The sequence below is a fragment of the Mobula birostris genome, chromosome 14 (assembly GCF_030028105.1).
Source record: "Mobula birostris isolate sMobBir1 chromosome 14, sMobBir1.hap1, whole genome shotgun sequence".
Lineage (NCBI taxonomy): Eukaryota > Metazoa > Chordata > Chondrichthyes > Myliobatiformes > Myliobatidae > Mobula > Mobula birostris.
Window position 1 is genome coordinate 60,013,820 of NC_092383.1, and position 22,055 is coordinate 60,035,874.

General features: G+C 43.6%; 1 long non-coding RNA gene across 1 annotated transcript; it reads left to right on the forward strand.

The window, feature by feature from the left end:
• The first annotated feature begins 546 nt into the window (after positions 1-546).
• On the forward strand, positions 547-11,802 carry LOC140209501 (uncharacterized). The gene is made up of 4 exons (XR_011889004.1): positions 547-1,222; positions 2,578-2,725; positions 9,877-9,990; positions 11,288-11,802. It is a non-coding gene; the product is annotated as an uncharacterized lncRNA (long non-coding RNA).
• The last annotated feature ends 10,253 nt before the right edge of the window (positions 11,803-22,055 follow it).

Here is a 22,055-nt window from a genome sequence, read left to right on the forward strand (position 1 = left end):
ATAAACTCTGTCAGATCCACTCTACACTTCGTTCGTTGTCAATGTCTTGCTGCTGCTGTCCTCAGGTCAGTTAAGTTGATCTAAGATCACTTAAGGTGGTGATGTCACTCCCTCTCATGTGAGAGACTGATAGTATACATCCAGGTGCAGATCCATGGTCTCGCGAGACTAACGGATGCTCCCCCCCCCCACACACACACATGTGCTTTTGCAAGTTAGCATGGGTTTGGCACGTGCATTATTTTGGCCGGCGTGAAAAATGGATCAATTTTTAGTGAGAAAATGACCTCATCCAGAAGAATTTCATCCTATGGTGTCTCAGCCTGAGCCTGACTTAATTGAAAGTGACCTGCAGAAAGAAGTGGGGATGAGGACAACAGCAGTTCGTCGAAGGAGTGTGAGGGCAAATAAGAAATGGAGCAGGATTCGGAAGAGAATGTGGGTGAAGCTGCTCTTAGTGCTAGTGGGAATACTGTTAGCGATGTTAGCCAGCAGCCTGAGGAAGGACCCCGTCAGCCAGCATTGAAAAAGTACCCTTCACTGCTCGCAACAGTTTGGCAATCAGCAAAGGAGTTTTACTTGTGGCTGGTTTGACTGACTGGAATATTCGATCATGAAAGATACTACGTTCTGCTTCGCATGCAGGCGTTTCCTGTGTGGAGGACATGGGTTCCATTCTGAGTCTACCTTCACTGTCACCGGTTACTGCAACTGGCGGAAAGCTACAACAGCTTTCAATACCCACCATGTAAGTGCAGCTCATAAGTTTGCTATGTAGGCACGGGCCAAATTCAGATTGAGAAAACAAGACGTTTCAAGATTGGGAAATATGCTTGACAAAGGACATGCAAAGATTGTCGAAGAAAATTGTGAGTATATGAGAGCAGTGGTTGAGTCTCCAGCAAGGACAGACAGTGAATGACACAGTGGAATTTCTAGCTCTAATGAGATCCTACTGCGATATATTTATAGATTTATACAAACTGATCTGCATATCACTGACTCTACCTGTGACTTCTGCCTCATGCAAACGGAGTTTCTCTTGCCTCAGACGCCTCAAAAACTACCTAAGGAATAGCAGCGGCGATGCTCGGAACAGCAACTTGGCTCTGTTGGCCATAAACAGCCGGAGGACCAGAGCACTTGACATCCAGAAAATCATTGATGCTTTCGCCACCAATCACAACAACAGACGGATTGTGCTTCTCTGAAAACATCAATAGTGAGTGTAGTTGATTTTTAAAAAAAGACTTGGGCCAAGGCTAATGCTGATTATTATTATTATTTTGCAGTGGATACCCCATAGTCCTTATGTTTCCTGCAAATCCTAAACTATTACATTTACTGCTATTAAGCTTACTGGTTTTACTTAGACTTCCAAGCAGTGATTCTGTTGACTTTTGTTTTAAATTCAGTAACTGAATTAATTGAGATATTGCATGGTCAGAGTACAATTGGTCCACCTCCTGGTAAAGCCTTGCATCTGTTGTTTGCCTTATTTGACTTTAATAATGGTGTATCTTTTGGCATTTTCTGTCTATGTAATGCGAATAGCAGTGGATATTGTGGGTTACTGCTGTGTTTTTCAGTTGAAAGGCACGCATTTGATGCTGACTGCAGGATTGGTGCGTGATTCACGTTGTGCGCAGTTGGTCAGATGCTCTGTTGGTTTGTTTGTTTGTGCTCTGTGTAGCCCGGGTTGTCTCCAATGCTGTTGACACTGTCACAGTTCACTTCTGTATTATATTTATCAATTGCTGTTGCTTGTGAATCAACAGAGGCACTTATAGTATGCACGTAATGTTTGAAACTGACTTTTGAATGCCATGCATCTGGCCTTGCGAATACATATTACCACAGAGTACATCCCTCAGCACCATCACTGAATAATTCAGCCCCACTGTAGCATCAGCAAGAAAAAATCTCTGGTGCTGCCACTGCCTGGGAAAAAGCCTCTGGTTATCCACATGATTAACGCCCCTCATCATCTTATACACCTCTATAAGGTCACCTCTCATCCTCAGTCACTCCAAGGCCAAGTTCACTCAACCTATTCTCATAAGGTACGTCCTCCAATCCAGGCAATATCCTTGTAAATCTCTTCTACACTCTATCTGTAGTATTCACATCCTTCCTGTAGTGAGGTGACCAGAACTGAACACAGTACTCCAAGCGGGGTCTGACCAAGGTCTTATATAGCTGTAACATTACCTCACAGCTCTTGATCTCACTCCCATGGTTGATGAATGACAACACACCATAAGCCTTCTTAACAACGCTGTCAACCTGTGCAGCAACTTTGAGTGTCCCGTGGACATGGGCCTCAAGATCTCGTTGATCCTCCACACTGCCAAGAATCCTACCATTAATATTCTATTTTGTCTTCAAATTTTACCTATTGAAATGAACCGCTTCACACTTATCTGGGTAGAACTCCATCTGCCATTTCTCAGCCCAGATCTGCACCCTATCAATGTACCAATGTAACCTCTGACAACCCTCCAGACCATCCACAACACCCCCAACCTTTGTGTCATCAGCAAACTTACTAACACACCTTTCTACTTCCTCATCCAGGTGATTTATAAAAATCACAAAGAGGAGGGGGTCCCAGAACAGATGCCTACGGAACACCACTGGTCACTGAGCTCGATGCAGAATACGAACCATCTACAAGCATCCTTTGCCTTCTATGGTCAAGCCAATTTTAGATCCACAAAATAAGGTATCCTTGGATCCCATTCCTCCTTATTTTCTAAAGGAACCTTGCATGGTGAAACTTATCAAATGCCTTACTGAAATTCATATACACTACATCCACTGCTCTACCTTCATCAAAGAGTTTTGTTACATCCTCAAAGAATTCAGTTAGGCTAATAAGGCACAACATGTCCTTGACAACCCATGCTGAGTATATCCTTAATCAGATTATGTCTCTCTAAGTGCTCTTAAATCCTGCCTCTCAGGATCTCCTCCAACAGCTTGCCCACCACTGAAGTCAGACTCACAGGTCTATAATTTTCTGGGTTATTTCTACTCCTTTTCTTCAACAAGGGAAAAACACTTGCAGCCCTCCAATCCTCTGGTACTTCTCCCGTCTGTATTGGTGATGTAAAGTTCATTGCCAGAGGCTCAGCCATCTCCTCCCTTGCTTCCCACAAGCCTAGAGTATATCTCATCTGGTCCCAGTGACTGATCTAACTTCATGCTTTTCTAAAGCTCCAGCACATCCTCTTACTAAATGTCTATACACAAGCATTTCAGTCCCCTGTAAGTTATCCCCACAGTTGCCAAGGTTTTTTTCCCTGGTGAATACTGAAGCAAAGTATTCACTAAGTACTTCTGCTACCTCCTCTGACTCCATGCACACGTTTCCTCTATCACACCTGATTGGTCCTATTCCACACAACTCATCCTCTTGCACTTCATATACTTGTAAAATACCTTGGGGTTTTCCTTAATCCTTCTCACCAAGGCCTTCTCATGGCTAAACCCCTTGCACAAAGGAGATGCCAATCAATATTAGGAAAGTTAAAATCTCCCATCACAATAACCTTATTACTATTGCACCGTTCCAGAATCTCCGTCCCTATCTGCTCCTTGATATCCCTGTTACTATTGGAAGGGTCTATTAAAAACATCCAGTAGAGTTAGTGCCCCTCTCCTGTTTCTGACTTCCACCCACACTGACTCAGTAGACCACCCCTCCATGACTTCCTCCTTTTCTGCAGTCGTGATACTATTTCTATTTAGCAATATCACACCCCCACCTCTTTTGCCTCCCTCTCTGTTCCATTTGTAACCTCTGATCTGGCACATTCAGCAGCCATTCCTGCTCCTGAGACATCCAAGTCTCTGTATTGGCCACAACGTCATAGTTCCACGTATTGATCCACACCCTAAGTTTATCTGCCTTGTTTATAATACTCCTTGCATTAAAATAGACACATCTCAAACCATCAGGCTGAGTGCATCTTTGCTCTAACATCTGCCTATCCTTCCTCACAAACTCTCTACAAGCTGTCTCTACTTGTGCTCCAACCTCCCCATCTTCATTTCAGTTCCCACCCCCCTGCAAATCTAGTTTCAACCCTCCCCAAGACCATTAGCAAACCTTATGAAGAAATCTCTAAGAAATTGTATGAATGTGCATGTGTGGGGGCTGCACACAGCAATTTTAAATTACCTTTGTTCTTTCGAATGTGTTTATTGTATATTAACGGTGTTGGCCCGTAGCCAAGTGGTAAAGGCATTCGTCTAGTTATTTGAAGGTTGCTAGTTCGAGCCTTAGCTGAGGCAGCGTGTGTGTCCCTGAGTAAGACACTTAACCACACATTGCTCTGCAACGACACTGGTGCCAAGCTGTATGGGTCCTAATGCCCTTCCCTTGGACAACATCGGTGGCGTGGAGAGGGGAGACTTTCAGCATTGGCAACTGCTGGTCTTCCATACAACCTTGCCCAGGCCTGTGCCCTGGAAACATTCTAAGGCGCAAATCCATGGTCTCATGAGACCAACGAATACCTATATATATATAATTGTATATTAAGTACTTGTTCCAAGTATTTTTCTGTTTACTCATGAAGCTTCAGAAGGAAGAAAAGTGCGATTATTGACTTTTGTTTTGTCTTGTCTGTGTTCTAAGTTTGTGTATGTTTGTTTCTTTGTTTTGGAATGGGTATTGGAGATAGATACCTGAATTCCATACTGGCCTGTGGAATCCAGGTTAAGGTGATGGAAATGTGAGTGTCACTATTCCAAATATCAGATTTCCACATTTTAGGAAGAAGTACACATTTGGGGAAATCAGTGATTTGTGTATAATCAAATTGGGAATTTGAATTTTTTTTCAGAGAGAGATTGGAACACTTGGGGAGTGAACAGAATATCGAACATAGAATAGTACAGCACAATACAGTCCATTCGGCCCACAATGTTGTGCTGACCCTCAAACCCTGTCTCCCATATTCCATGCACCATCCACTCTCTGAGTAAAAAACCTTCCTCTAATATCCCCCTTGAACTTCCCACCATTACCTTAAAGCCATGTCCTCTTGTATTGAGCAGTGGTGCCCTGGGGAAAAGGCACTGGCTATCCACTCTATCCATTCCTCTTAATATCTTGTACACCTCTATCATGTCTCCTCTCATCCTCTTTCTCTCCAAAGAGTAAAGCCCTAGATCCCTTAATCTCTGATCATAATGCATACTCTCTAAACCAGGCAACATCCTGGTAAATCTCCTCTGTACCCTTTCCAATGCTTCCACATCCTTCCTATAGTGAGGCGACCAGAACTGGACACAATACTCTAAGTGTGGCCTAACCAGAGTTTTATAGAACTGCATCATTACCTCGCGGCTCTTAAACTCTATCCCTCGACTTATGAAAGCTAACACCTCATAAGCTTTCTTAACTACCCTATCTAACTGTGAGGCAACTTTCAGTGATCTGTGGACATGTACCCCCAGATCCCTCTGCTCCTCCACACTACCATGTATCCAGCCATTTACTTTGTACTCTGGCTTGGAGTTAGTCCTTTCAAAGTGTACCACCTCACACTTCTCCCGGTTGAACTCCATCTGCCAATTCTCAGCCCACTTCTGCATCCTATCAATGTCTCTCTGCAAACTTCGACAATCCTCTACACTACATACAACACCACCAACATTTGTGTCGTCTGCAAACTTGCCAACCCACCCTTCTACACTCACATCCAGGTCATTAATAAAAATCACGAAAAGTAGAGGTCTTAGAGTCAATCCTTGTGGGATACCACTAGTCACAACCCTCCAACCTGAAAGTACTCCCTTCACCGCGACCCTCTGCCTTCTGTAGGCAAGCCAATCCTGAATCCACCTGGCCAAACTTCCCTGGATCCCATGGCTTCTGACTTTCTGAATAAGCCTACCATGTTGAACCTTGTCAAATGCCTTACTAAAATCCATGTAGATCACATCTACTGCACTACCCTCATTTGTATACCTGGTCACCTCCTCAAAGATGTCTATCAGGCTCATTAGACATGATCTTCCCTTCACAAAACCATGCTGACTGTCCCTGATCAGACCATGATTCTCTAAATGCCCATAGATCCTATCTCTAAGAATCTTTTCCAACAGCTTTCCCACCACAGACGTAAGGCTCACTGGTCTATAATTACCCAGACTATCCCTACTACCTTTTTTGAACAAGGGAACAACATTCACCTCCCTCCAATCCTCCGGTACCTGTGGACAATGAGGACATATATATCCTAGCCAGAGGCTCAGCAATCTCTTCCCTCAGCTCATGGAGCAGCCTGGGGAATATTCCATCAGGCCCCGGGGACTTATCCGTCCTAATGTATTTTAACAACTCCAACACCTCCTCTTCCTTAATATCAACATGTTCCAGAACATCAACCTCACTCATATTGTCCTCACCATCATCAAGTTCCCTCTCATTGGTGAGTACCGAAGAGAAGTATTCATTGAGGACGTCGCTCACTTCCACAGCCTCCAGGCACATCTTCCCACCTTTATCTCTAATTGGTCCTACCTTCACTCCTGTCATCCTTTTGTTCTTCACATAATTGAAAAATGCCTTGGGGTTTTCCTTTACCCTACTCGTCAAGGCCTTCTCATGCCCCCCTTCTTGCAATCCTCAGCCCCGTCTTAAGCTCCTTCCTTGCTGCCCTATATTCGTCAATAGACCCATCTGATCCTTGCTTCCTAAACCTCATGTATGCTGCCTTCTTCCACCTGACTAGATTCTCCATTTCACCTGTCACCCATAGTTCCTTCACCCTACCATTCTTTATCTTCTTCACCTGGACAAATTTATCCCTAACATCCTGCAAGAGATCCCTAAACATCGACCACATGTCCATAGTACATTTTCCTGAAAAAATATCATCCCAATTCACACCTGCAAGTTCTAGCCTTATAGCCTCATAATTTGCCCTTCCTCAATTAAAAATTTTCCTGTCCTCTCTGATTCTATCTTTTTCCATGATAATGCTAAAGGCCAGGGAGCGGTGGTTACTGTCCCCCAGATGCTCACCCACTGAGATATCTGTGACCTGACCCGGTTCATTACCTAATACTAATCTAGTATGGCATTCCCCCTAGTTGGCCTGTCAACATACTTTACTAAAGTATGCTAAACATTGCTTTACTAAACACAGATATTCCATAAGGTTAATATATACACCCAGTGTATAGGGTGTTATCAATGCACTGATTGAGTTATAATTCTTTTGGAAAGAAATTAGCAAAGATGAGATGTAGTCACAGCATGCATCTCATAAAAGCCATAAAATCCAAATGAGTACCCAGGATTCAGGTCAGTCTGGTCTCCTAGAATGTAAATGTAGAACATGCTTGAAGTCCAGCATTAAGGCATCCGTGAGTCTTGCGAGACCATGGATCTACGCCTGGAAAGTCTTCACTCTCTAGGGCGCAGGCCTGGTCAAGGTTGTATGGAAGACCAGCAGTTGCCCATGCTGCAAGTCTCCCCTCTCCATGACACCAATGTTGTCCAAGGGAAGGGCATTAGGACCCTTTCAGCTTGCAGCTTGGCACCAGTGTCATCGCAGAGTAATGTATGATTAAATGCCTTGCTCAAGGACACAACACGTTCCCTCGGCTGGGGCTCAAACTCACGACCTTCAGGTAGCTAGTCCAATGCCTTAACCACTTGGCCACGTCCACACACAGCACACTTCCACAACCTCCAGGCACATCTTCCCACCTTTATCTCTAATCGGTCCTACCTTCACTCCTGTCATCCTTTTGAAGTCCAGCATATGTTGGGGTAAAATGCAAATGAGAGTGCACCATTGCTGACCAGAGAGAACCAGAGGGAGAAGGCAGACCAAGTGAGTCAGCCTACTAACAATCTCGTTAAGGAAACTTAATTAACAGCCATTAACCTTATGACTGAAGAAAACTTGTGAATGAAAAGGAATGGGAACGCGAATGCTGAAGATACAGAGAGGGTGCGACCGAAAGCCATAAATAATGTGTTAAATATAACAGGAATGGTATTCTGTAATGAAAGGTAGTTCTTGAAGGTAGTTGATTAGTTACACAGATCAGAAAAGATGTTGTGAAAAATAGATGGGAGGGATCCGAGTTAGGGCAGAGAAGTCACACCCTATCCCTGATTCATTCCACAACCTTGATGGCATGGCAGACTGAGAAAGAGAAGGAGTTCCACACAGTGTCTGGAGGCAGTCACCTAGCCTGAAGGGAGAGTGAATAGAAAACATCTGGGCTCTTTCATCAATTGAAAGGACAGTCTGGGAGGGGAATGCAATGGGGCAAAGTCCTTATAGGTATTTAAATAGAGACCATCCCAAGCCCTCCTATGGATCAATCAAAGGGACTGGTTATGAAGATCATTCTAATAACCTTCTGTCATGGCATGGAATGTGAACAGTTAGATTACGAAGACACGCAGTCCTCTTTTATTGTCATTTAGTAATACATGCATTAAGAAATGATACAATATTTCCTCCGGTGTGATATCACAAAACACAGGACAGACCAAGACTGAAAAAACTAACAAAACCACATAATTATAACATATAGTTACAGCAGTGCAACAATATCGTAACTTGAAGAAGTCCACGAGCACAGTAAAAGTTCAAAGTCTCTCAAATGTGCCACATCTCACGCAGACGGGAGAAGGAAGAAAAACTCTTCCTGTCATACCCGACCACGGTCCGACTCTGAGTCATCCGAAAACTTCGAGCCTCTGATCAGCTCTCCAACACCGAGTACTGAGCACCATCTCTATCCGAATGACTCGACCGCCTTCTCGGTTGCCAACAGCAGGCAAAGCCGGGGATTTTGAGGCCTTCCCTCTGAAAGATTCCCCAACGCGCAGTAACGACAGCAGCGAACGAGCGTTTCAGAAATTTTTCCAGATGTTCCTCTGTTCTTTCACATCCCTCTCCATCAAATCAGAATTGTCCACGGCCTCTATTTAGCAGATACAATATCATTTTTCACTGGAGGGCCGCGCACGCGTGGCGTGCTGCTTTCTCTCCTCCCGCCAGTACTTGCATCTTTACCTGAAACAAAGTTATCATTCTATGACACTGCCCACAGAGTAACTGCTGACAACCAATACCGATAGTTTTAGTTATCAGAGATTGAAGGGGCGAAGAGGATGTGATCAAATTTCCAGAACGTTTTATTGCCATCTCTGTGCAGTCTCCTAGATAGCCAATTAGGGATGATAGATAGCATGGATGTAGGAACACATAGGAACATTTTAGGTTAGTTACTGGGGAAGGAATCTGAAGTGAAGGGCATTCCTGTTGCCTTGCTTAATCAGATCCTGTGTAAAGTTTGGCCTTCCTGGGACAGGTTTCTGTCCAGGGGCCAAGAGGACGGTATGTTAGGGAGTGAATATAGCAAATATCAATTCAAGCAAGAACGTGTCTTCAGTTCACAATGCAGATTGTAAAATGCAAGCAGTAAATTGAGGTTAAAAGTGCACTTTTGCAAAATTGTGACCATGAGATGTTCACATGTGCATTGGCCAAAAGTTAAAACTTTTGTAGTACCCTGGGCAGAAACTGGTGGGCTGACAATTCTGGATATTATAGGGTTATGTTTTGCATGTGGCATAGTGGAGCATCTATGGGAATTATACTTGCCTGTGAACTGGTTTCATAGTGTTGTGTCTTTGGAGGGGTGGTATGTTGCAGTTAATCTCCATCTTTGCTGTTTTTCGAAAGCCGCTCCCCTGTGCTAGCCAGGGATTGTCGCATCTAAGGAGCATTTCAACCTTCAGACAGGCTTCACTTTGGCTGGTGATATCACAGCGCAGGAGGAGTTTAAATGCACCACACTGAAAGCACACGCTCTCTTTCTGCTCTCCAGGTCACCTGAAGCTGTGGACCGTGTCACGACCTGAGCCTTGGAAACAGTGAACAGTGGAGGTGTGCTGCAGTAAAGAGGGCTCCAGCCCACACTTTGGATAAATATTTACCACATGTGCGTATGATTAGTGTATGCTTCAGGATCTGATGAAAGGTTCTGGCCCAAAACGTCAACTGTTTACTCTTTCCATAGATGCTGCCTGCCTGCTGAGATCTTCCAACATTTTGTGTATGTTACTTTGGATTTCCAGCGTCTGCAGATTTTGCCACGTTTCTAATGCATAGTGTCTGCCTTGTCCTGTAAATAAATAATTAACCTACTTACCTGTCCCCACTCACCAAACTCACGAAACTGATTTTACACAATAATAAGTTAAGAAAAAAAACTTAAAATGAAGTACAAATCCCTCTGTTCAACACATTAGTAATTTGCTGTTGGACGTAGTGGTGGACGTAATGGTCCACTGGTGGATCTGGAAGTCAGGCATATCTGAACTGCTCTTGGACTGCTGTGTTTGATGACACCTGAGTAGAGGATTAACATTCCTTGACTGGTATTGGTTGCTTTAGGCAACAACCCAGTATTTCCAAAGGACTGGTCTCATTCCACAACCTACTTTCAGAGTAAATTCAGCAGAGCTCCAAAAAGAAATTGGGCTGCAGTATTAATGGTGTTGAAATGCAGGGCTGCGGTTCTAGGTTAAAAATTAGGTGCAAGCTTCCTCTTAGTGAACGGCATTGTAAGTATCCATTACAGTTTAAACTTGCTTTCAGGATCATTAAACCACTTGATAATCAGATGTCAGCAGGGAGCTGAAATTGTGCGACATTGCAAACGTGTGCCAGAAGCCTTATAATTAAGCCAGAATTAGAAGATAATCCTTTGAAATGCCAATCAATCATTCTTCTACTGGCATCTAAAGGCAACAAATCCTGCACCTTGTAACCATTACATTCAAATTGCAATTGTAATTATATTTATCTATTGCACTAAAATATTTAAACAGTTTGGTTGAATAAATACTAAAAAGCAATAATTGAAGCTTGCACTTTAAATATTTTAAAGAATATCTTTATACAATACAATGAATTGCAAAACTTGTTGGCATTTGTAACCTTTTGTAAGCATCTGAATACAGTCTCTGTACGCAGGTATGACAGCCTACAGCACTACTCTTTGCAACACACCATGCACTATGTCCTGATGAATGGCCTTGGTCTGAAATGTCAGCTCTGTTTCCCTTTCTGTAGATGCTGCCTGGCCTGCTGAGACCCTCAAGCATTTTGTGTGCATTATTCTGCTTCTTTGTTTCTATTATGAGCTCTCCCCATGTTTGGACACAGGAACTCTACAAACAATTCTGATGAAAGGTCATCAATCTCAAACATTACTTTTGTTTTTCTTTCCAAAGATGCTGCTTTTATTGTGGAAGAAACCAGTGACTTTTGCAGCAAAGCAGGGGACAGGCAATATCTGAGACCTGAAATGAAAATGCAAAATAAAAACTTTAATGCAAGCTCCATAAGAAAGAATAGAGTGACCATTCCCTCTCATAATGATGGCTTTTATCATCTCACCAGTGTCACTCTAGCAGTATAATCACTGTTGGTCACCCAAAAGTGGGTGCTCATAACAAGAGGATGTCACCTGAAGCCATGCAGCTTGGAGTCACACTGTTATAGAACATTCCTCTGTAGTATCCCAGACATCTTTATGGAGCGGTGCCTCTGAAAGGCGGAGTCCATTATTAAGGACCCCCAATATCCAAGACATGCCCTCTTCTCTCTGTTACCATTAGGAAGAGGGTACAGAAGCCTAAAGGTACACACTCAGTAACTCAGGAACAGCTTCTTCCCCTCTGCCATCCAATTTCTAAACGGACATTGAATCCATGAACACTACCTCACTTATTTTATTATCTCTGTTTTTGCACTATTTAAAATTTAACCATTTAATATATATATATACTTGCTGTAATTGATTTACTTATATGTTTTTCTGTACTTATCATGTATTGCATTGTACTGCTGTCACTAAGTTAACAAATCTCATGACACATGCTGATGATACTAAACCTGATTCTCATTCTGATCATTCTAGAGTTATGACATTATGGATATCATAATCATAGATAAACTAAAATAAGAACAAGTATTTAAGAGATAGAACTGATGCACAATTTAAAGTGACATTCTGATTCTGTTTTATGAAACTACATAGGTGAAGACAGTAGATGAATATTCCTGCTGTAGCACATTGTTAAAGGTGGATTCCTGCCACTTTATACACAGTGCAGGACAGATCTGTTTTGTCTCTTAACCTTCTGGTTAGTTGTATATTGATGAAGCCATCCTTCAGCTCTGCAACAAAATGGGTATAATTTTGGGTGTCTGACTTTTGGAACAGACACCAGTACTGAGTATTTAAGGAGGTTTTGCTAGTTGGGATGTGCTTCCATTGTAACTATGTAACTCTAAATTTACCTGTCTATATTCAAAATGTTAAAGTCAAGTAGCTGATTATAGCAATTGAAACTCTAGTTAATTGCTAGAGGGAGGGAGGAGAAGATGGCGGCGTGACGCAGCGTGCGTGGCCGTTCCGAATGAATATCGATTATATGTATCTAGGGGCCGTGCACAATCTGGATTTGATGGCGACAGCCGTGAGAAGCGCAGAGGAACATCTGGAGTAACTTCTGAAATGCCTGCTTCGCTGCTGCTGCTACCGTGCGATCGAGAATCTCTGGAGACGAAGTCCCAAATCCTCGGCTTTGCATATCGCCTGTTGCCGGGGCTGGGGTCGAAGCGCTCAGCAGAGATGGTGCTCAGTGCTCGGTGTAGAAGAGGTGGTTGGAGGCTTGGAGTTTTCAGACGGACTCGGAGTCGGACTGTGATCGGATGCTTCCAGGATGCTGCATCGGCAAGTTGGCGGCGCTGGAGGTTTACCATCTGTGTGAGATGATGGGACTTTCGAGAGACTTTGAGACTTTTACTGTGCCATGGTCTGTTCTTATCAAATTACGGTGTTATTTTGCACTGTTGTAACTATATGTTATAATTATGTGGTTTTCGTTAGTTTTTAAGTCAGTTTGTCATGTGTTTTCATGATATCATTCTGGAAAAACATTGTATCATTTCCTAATGCATGCATTACTAAATGACAATAAAAGGGGACTGAGTGTCCTCATAATCATAATCATAATAATCATTTTATTCCTTTATTCTTTATTCCTTTCCAGAGATGTTGTTTGACGTGTTGAGTTCCTCCAGCATTTTGGTTGTGTTAATTGTTTATTGCGATCTATGTGTTGAAGAAGCATAAAACGTTGTGACAGGAGAGTGAGATTCTCTTGGACTATCTCTCCTGAAGATTTGCTGTGTGAATAAAGACTTTCAGATTTCCCATTTACAGCTTACACGTGACTTAGCTTCATGTCAGTCACAACAGTCACTCTGTGAGCCTCTCTGGAAATCCGGAGGTCCATGAGCCAGTCCTCATCATGGGATCAGAGGCGGAGAGGGTCAGCAACTTTAAATTTCTCAGTGTTAACATTTCAGAGAATCTGTCCTGGGCTCAGCACAAGTGCAACTGTGCCCTCCACTTCCTTAGAAGTTTGCATAAATTTGGCATATCATCTAAAACTTTGATAAATTTCCATAGATGTGTGGTGGAGAGTATATTGACTGGTTGCATCACAGCCTGGTATGGGAATACCAGTGCCCTTGGATAGAAAATCCTACAAAAGTAGTGGATGTAGCCCTTTCCATCACAGGTAAAGCCCTCTTTACCACTGAGTACATCTGCAACATCCATCGTCAGGGATGCCCACCACCAAGGTCATGCTCTCGGGAAGAAGGTACCCGCACCACCAGGCTAAGGAAAAGTTATTACCCCCTCACTCACCAATCTCTTAAACCAGTGGGGATAAGTTCACTTAGCTTCTCTTTCCCCATCATTGAACTGTTCCCACAACCTGTGGGCTCACTTTCAAGCACTCTTTATCTCATGCTGTTTATAATTTATTGCTTATTTATTTATCATTATTATTATCTTTTTCTCCTTTGTATTTACCCAGCTTGTTGTATTTTACACATTGGTTATTTGTCTATCCTGCTGGGCGCAGCCTTTTATTGATCCTGTTGATGTTCCTTGGATTTACTGTGTACAGATATGCCTGCAAGAAAACGAATCTCAGGGTTGTTATGGTGACATATACAGTATGTACTTTGATAATAAAATGATTTTGAACTTTGTCAAATCACTTTACAAGCTCTGAGCACAGCATCATGGCTCTGAATTCCAGTGATCATGTGGGTTTCAAGCACAACATGTTGCTTTTCCATTCTGTTCTCCAGCAGATGATTAGATTGTTTTATCCTCCAACCTTAGGGAGTTGGCAGTCGGCCCCTAAGTATGAGTCCCTCATCTTCTCTCCAATCATCATTGGCAGCATCCTCACTACTGGTCAGCTGGTCCAAATTAAACATAGAAACATAGAAACATAGAAAATAGGTGCAGGAGTAGGCCATTCAGCCCTTTGAGCCTGCACCATCATTCAGTATGATCATGGCTGATCATCCAACTCAGAACCCTGTACCTACCTTCTCTCCATACCCCTGATCCCTTTAGCCACAAGGGCCATATCTAACTCCCTCTTAAATATAGCCAATGAACTGGCCTCAACTGTTTCCTGTGGCAGAAAATTCCACAGATTCACCACTCTCTGTGTGAAGAAGTTTTTCCTAATCTCAGTCCTAAAAGGCTTGCCCTTTATCCTTAAACTGTGTCCCCTCATTCTGGACTTCCCCAACATCGGGAACAATCTTCCTGCATCTAGCCTGTCCAATCCCTTTAGAATTTTATACGTTTCAATAAGGTCCCCCCTCAATCTTCTAAATTCCAGCGAGTATAAGCCTAGTCGATCCTGTCTTTCATCATATGAAAGTCATGCCATCCCAGGAATCAACCTGGTGAACCTTCTTTGTACTCCTTCTATGGCAAGACTGTCTTTCCTCAGATTAGGGGACCAAAACTGCACACAATACTCCAGGTGTGGTCTCACCAAGGCCTTGTACAACTGCAGTAGTACCTCCCTGCTCCTGTACTCAAATCCTCTCGCTATAAATGCCAGCATACCATTCGCCTTTTTCACCGCCTGCTGTACCTGCATGCCCGCTTTCAATGACTGGTGTACAATGACACCCAGGTCTCGTTGCACCTCCCCTTTTCCTAATCGGCCACCATTCAGATAATAATCTGCTTTTTAAAACGCAAACAACAGGAATTCTGCAGATGCTGGAAATTCAAGCAACACACACCAAAGTTGCTGGTGAACGCAGCAGGCCAGGCAGCATCTCTAGGAAGAGGTACAGTTGACATTTCAGACTGAGCCCCTTCGTCAGGACTAACTGAAGGAAGAGTTAGTAAGAGATCTCTAACTAACTCTTCCTTCAGTTAGTCCTGACGTAGAGTCTCAGACTGAAACGTCGACTGTACCTCTTCCTAGAGGTGCTGCCTGGCCTGCTGCATTCACCAGCAACTTTGATGGGTGTTGCAATAATCTGTTTTCCTGTTTTTGCCACCAAAGTGGATAACCTCATATTTATCCACATTAAATTGCATCTGCCGTGAATTTGCCCACTCACCTAACCTATCCAAGTCACCCTGCATCCTCTTAGCATCCTCCTCACAGCTAACACTGCCACCCAGCTTTGTGTCATTCGCAAACTTGGAGATGCTGCATTTAATTCCCTCATCCAAGTCATTAATATATATTGTAAACAACTGCGGTCCCAGCACTGAGCCTTGCGGTACCCCACTAGTCACTGCCTGCCGTTCTGAAAAGGTCCCATTTATTCCCACTCTTTGTTTCCTGTCTGTCAACCAATTCTCTATCCACATCAATACCATACCCCCAATACCGTGTACTTTAAGTTTGCACACTAATCTCCTGTGTGGGACCTTGTCAAAAGCCTTTTGAAAATCCAAATATACCACATCCACTGGTTCTCCCCTATCCACTCTACTAGTCACATCCTCAAAAAATTCTATGAGATTCATCAGACATGATTTTCCTTTCACAAATCCATGCTGACTTTGTCCGATGATTTCACCGCTTTCCAAATGTGCTGTTATCACATCTTTGATAGCTGACTCTAGCATTTTCCCCACCACCGATGTTAGGCTAATTCCCCGGTTTCTCTCTCCCTCCTTTTTTAAAAAGCGGGGTGACATTAGCCACCCTCCAATCCTCACGAACTAATCCAGAATCTAAAGGGTTTTGAAAAATTATCACTAATGCCTCCACTATTTCTTGGGCTACTTCCTTAAGCATTCTGGGATGCAGACCATCTGGCTCTGGGGATTTATCTGCCTTTAATCCCTTCAATTTACCTAACACCACTTCCCTACTAACATGTATTTCCCTCAGTTCCTCCATCTCACTAGACCCTCGGTCCCATACTATTTCTGAAAGATTATTTATGTCCTCCTTAGTGAAGACAGAACCAAAGTAGTTATTCAATTGGTCTGCCATGTCCTTGTTCCCATGATCAATTCACCTGTTTCTGACTGTAAAGGACCTACATTTGTCTTAACCAATCTTTTTCTTTTCACATATCTATAAAAGCTTTTACAGTCAGTTTTTATATTCCCTGCCAGCTTTCTCTCATAATCTTTTTTCCCTTTCCTAATTAAGCCCTTTGTCCTCCTCTGCTGGACTCTGAATTTCTTCCAGTCCTCAAGTGTGCCGCCTTTCCTGGCTAATTTGTATGTTTCTTCTTTGGAATTGATACTATCCCAAATTTCCCTTGTCAGCCACGGGTGCACTACCTTCCCTGGTTTATTCTTTTGCCAAACTGGGATGAACAATTGTTGTAGTTCTTTAAATTTTTCCCATTGCATATCCACCGTGTGACAAGGGCCCATCACTGACTACAGACGGCACACGACACACTTGGTAAAACACTCATCCCCAGCAGTAATAGTGACTGGGTCTGAACCAGAGCTGCTGTATGGAGCTGTCTCCTATCGAGGCAGCAGCAACCTGCACAGGTGTGCTGATGGTGGAGGATACCATCTTTAATTGGATAATTGAGTTAATTAGCTTTTGGTTGGTCTAGGGGGAAGGGCTTAGCTGTTATAAACCTCAGTTAGTTTTCTTTTGTGTTTAGTCTGAGGTGGAGATATATATTGTTTTTTTCCCCAGTTTTTGTCTTGTTTCGGGGTAAATAAAAGCACCTCAATCTAGTTTTGCGACTCAAGCCATCTGGTTACTTTTCTTAAACAACTGACCCACAGTTTTTTTTGTGACATTTGATGGCAGTGGTGGGATAACCAGCAGGCATACCAACATGAGTTCAAACCAGCTCAAAAGGTCTTGTTGCTCCTGCCTGCCTTATCCAGCAAGCTGCTGGCCAAGTGGCAGGGACCTTTTGAGGTTATAAGGAGGATGGGGCCTACAACATATGAGATCCTGCATCCGGAGAAGGGGAAACAAAAGCAAATTTACCATGTGAATCTCTTGAAAGCCTGGGAGGAAAGAAGCAGCCCTCCTTCCATCACCTCACTACTGGCACGCCAGGTGATTGAGGAAGATGACTCTGAAGGTGTAGTGGAGGTCTGGAAACAGCCTGCCAAGGTGGATCTCTCTCACCTGGATGGTAAGAAGCCAGTTGAATTGCAAGTCATGTTCGACACCTTCCCTCAGTTGTTCACACAGAAACCAGGCCATACAGATGTGTTGCAGCGTGCCATCTGAGTCAAACCAGGTCAGAGTCCAGTACGGCAGGCATGCTACAGAGTACCAGAACGTCTGGTAAAGGTGTTGAAGGAGGAGGTCTGCTTGATGTTGGAGCTGGGAGTCATCGAACAATCTGAAAGTGAGTGGAGTAGCCCTATTGTCATTGTGCCGAAGAAGGATGGAACTCTTCGCATTTGCATTGACTTTAGGAAACTGAATGCCATCTCATTTTTCGATGCCTACCCGATGCCCCAGATTGAGGACCTGCTGGAGAGGATTGGGAGAGCCAACTACATCACCACCTTGGACCTCTGCAAGGGGTATTGGCAGGTCCCCCTGGAGAGCCAGTCCCGGCCCCTTACTGCATTCAGGACCCCTCTAGGCCTTTTTCAGTTCATGGTAATGCCCTTTGGTTTACATGGTGCCCCAACCACATTCCAGAGGCTTATGGACAGAGTGCTGCAAGGTTGTGAGGCCTGCAGCGCCACCTATTTGGATGATGTGGTCATTTTTAGCCTGACCAGGGAGGAACATCTGGAGCACCTTTGTCGAGTCCTAGGTGCAATCAATGCAGCAGGACTTACACTCAACCTGCAGAAATATGAGTGGGCCAGGCAGGAAACCCGGTAACAGGGGTATCAGTTGGGGAGAGAAGTCCGGCCTCAGATGGATATAGTTGAGGCCATTCTGAACAGCCCCAAGCCCCGTATCAAGACCAAGGTCCGGTCTTTTCTTGGCCTAGTGGGGCTGGTACCGATGGTTCATCCCTCACTTTTCAACCCCGGCAGCCCCATTGACCAGCCTCACCTGCAACTTGGCCCGTAATCCTGTGGAATTGAGTTAGGAGTGTGAAAGTGCTTTCCAGGACCTGAAGGAGAAATTATGCTCTTCCCCTGTGTTGCAGAATTCTGACTTTGAACACCACTTCCTGGTGCTGGTGGATGCCTCAGGTGCAGGCATCAGGCAGTACTGACTCAGGGAGAGCCAGGTGAGGAACGTCCTGTGTTATATCTCAACAGGTAACTTCTGCCCCGTGAAACCCGGTACTCCACAATCGAAGGAGTGTCTGGCAATCAAGTGGGCGTTGGACAGCCTCAGGTACTACCTTCTTGGGAGGGAGTTTGACCTCCAGACGGACCACAGAGCCCTGACCTGGATCCAGACAATGATGGACCGGAATGGCAGGGTGACTAGGTGGTACCTGGAACTTCAACCTTCCAGGTTCTGTGTGCGGCACAAAGCAGGCAAGGAGAACATCACAGCGGGCACCGTGTTGAAACTGACCATTATGTCCTCCGGGGTCAACTAGATGTTGGTATTCGTTTTTTTTTCAGTCGGCTGAATTCGTGATGTGATGCTCACAGCCCCAATGAAGGGAGAAAGATTAGTCATTAAATACTTAGCAAGGTAGTAAGTCAGAGAATTTATCGCACTGATGTTGGGCCTCAGAGAGAGAACCCTCCTTGTGTATCTTAGGGAGCCCATAAAGTCCTGGTGGTACCGAGGACTGACGTAGAAATTTCTTGCATATGTCTGTTGGCAGACTGGATTTCCTCAGTAAAGCAGAGGTCATCTTCACAATCAAATCCGTGAATGTGGAGCAGTGTTTATCAGCCAGACAGAGCACACACTGAAAGCCCTTAACAAGGAGCATAGGAGAAGTATCCATTTGGAGTACCCAGGGAAGTTGGCAGTAGCAGAACATTGCATTCACAATGGCCATAGGATTGACTTCGACAGCACAAAGCTACTCTGCCACACCAGTGGCTTTTGGGACCAGCTGGTGAAGGAAGCCATTGAAAAAGAATTTCAACAAAGGGGAAGGTCTCACTTGAAGTCAGAACTGGAGTATGATTTTAAACAAAATGGGACAGTGGAAAGCTGATTGGTAGAGGACTAACCAATCATGAGGAATGGACAACGGAAGCTGAGTATATACTCCACCAGACTAGACATTCCAAGGCATCATCCCTGATGAAGATGGTGGAGTTTATCATCAAAACATCGGTAAAAATCGACACTTGGACCTGCTGGAAGCCTGAGAGGAGTTTATCCGTCACACGTGCTGGGAAAGCACTAGATCCTTTTTCACATTGTCTGAAGCTGGTCTGTTCAGGGTTACCCTGTCAGGCTATTTGGGGTTGAAACCCAGTGACCTTTCACCATTATAGTAGGCTTCAAGGAAATAAAGGTCAGAAGAAGACGACCACATGGTTCATGGAGCACAGTAGATTTTCCTCAGATTCACCTTCTCAGTCAATCCACTTCAGCCTTCTCTTGTGCTGATCATCAGCAGAGGAAATTTGTTAGGGTTGTGGGGAGAAGAAATTGGATTAATGCGGGACTTGTGTCAATGGATGCTTGATAGTCTGTGCAGACTGTTGACAGAAGGGCTGTTTCTGTGCTCCATGATGTTCCACATAATCTCCAGAGCATTTTCCAGTCAGAAGTAGCATTGTGGTGCATAATCTCCAGAGCATTTTCCAGTCAGAAGTAGCATTGTTTGAGAATGGCAACAGTCTGTGTGATGAGGTTGCTGGTGGCCCAACTAACGTGTTCTACTAAGATTGTGCTACTATGTGTGAGTCTTGCACAGAATCAATGCACAAGTGAAATGATAATCCAATAGACCTTGCAGTGACTATCCACAGGACAAGTCAAAGAACAAGAGCACAGAGAACTACTAAAAAGGCAGAGACATTAATAATAAAAAAGCACATTCAAGACATGGAAATCTTTGGAGTTAATTTTAGATAGATGAATGTGCAAGAAATGGATCGTGTACAGGCAAAAGAAATTTAGTTTAATCTGCATTTTGTTTGGCATGGACATTGTGGACTGGAGAACTAGCTGCTGTGTTGTATTTTCTACGTTCATCTCTACTTATGGAGCAGGTAGAATTTGAAATGTGCTGGGAAGGTGGTGGGAGCAGAGATTCACGTCACATTTAAGAAGCAACTAGATAGCCACTTGAATCACCAAGTCATTGAAGGCTATAGAGCAATTGCTAGTGAATGGGAATAGCTTGGATAGGTATGTGATGGTTAGTATGGTAATGGTGGGGCCGAAGGGCCAGCTACTGTGCTGTATGACTATCAGATACCCCTGAGAAGTTGACTAATCCACTCCTTAGTTGAAGTACTGTAGCTTTCCATTAATAAGCCAGCAATGGACAATTGATAATTTCTTTAACTGGCATTGTACTGAGGTATTTCCCGGCACTGAACACTGGGTTCTCTGTGCATGGTTAATAGATGACATTCAGCAGAACTTTTATGGTCCACTTTGTAACATTGGCTTCAAATCAGCTTTTCATTATGTCACAATTGGCCTTAGCTACAGAAATTCATTAAGCTAGAGCAGCAAGCATACTTCAACCCCATCTACCACTCCCATGTGCTGAAATCTCAAACTATATATAATAGTACCTATATTGAATTAATTTCAGCATTTGCAATGGCTTTACAGAGATGTATTTTGTTGCCAAGGACATCTTTACTCAGTAGTGGCAGCAGTACAGTGCAAAGCATAACAATTAATATTAGTTACAATAATCAGTCACAAGTGCAGAAGAGGAATAGTGAGGTAGTGTTCATGAGTTTGCGGACCGTTCACAAATCTGATGGCAGAGTGAAAGAAGCTGATCCAAAAGCACTGAGTTTGAGTCGGATGAGAGAGAAAAGGGACAGAGGGGAAGCGGTTTACCTGAAATTGGAGATATCAATGTTCATGCGACCGGGTTGCGGACTACACAATTGGAATGCAAGATGCCATTCCTCTAGTTTTCTTTTGGTCTCACCATGGCAGTGGAGGAGGCTGAGAAAAGGCAAGTCTTTATTTTTAACATTTATTTCAGTGCTCAAGGTTTAACAGGTAAAACAGATTAATTCAGAGTATGGATTAGCTCTGACGACTGGGACATTAAAGCCATAATGGAAACATGGCTGAGAGGAGCACAAGACTGGCACTCAACATTCCCAAATACAGATGTGACAGGTGTGAAATAGATACAGGTAAGTGACGAGAAGTTGTAGTTTATTTGAAAAAGGAGGGCATAACAGCAGTAATTAGAGGTGATATTCTGTGCTGGGGGATCATCCAATGCGTAGATCACAGTAACAATAAAGGAAGGTCTGTATTATAGACCCCTTAATAGTCAACAGAAAATTGAGGAGCAAGTGTGCAGAGAAATTGCTCATAGTTATAAGAATAATAGAGTTGTATTATGGGGGAAATTAAAATCTTCCACGTCTTGACCTGTCCACCCAGAGAGTTAACTGGATAGGATGAAATTTGTGAAAAGTGCTAAAGGATACTTTGGGTTCGGGAGGTCAGGATTTAGTAAATCCCTTGATAACTATTAAAAAAAAATTAAAATATCCTTGAGGGAAATCAGGAGGGCAAAGAGAGGTATGAGATGGATTAGCAGGTAAGGTTA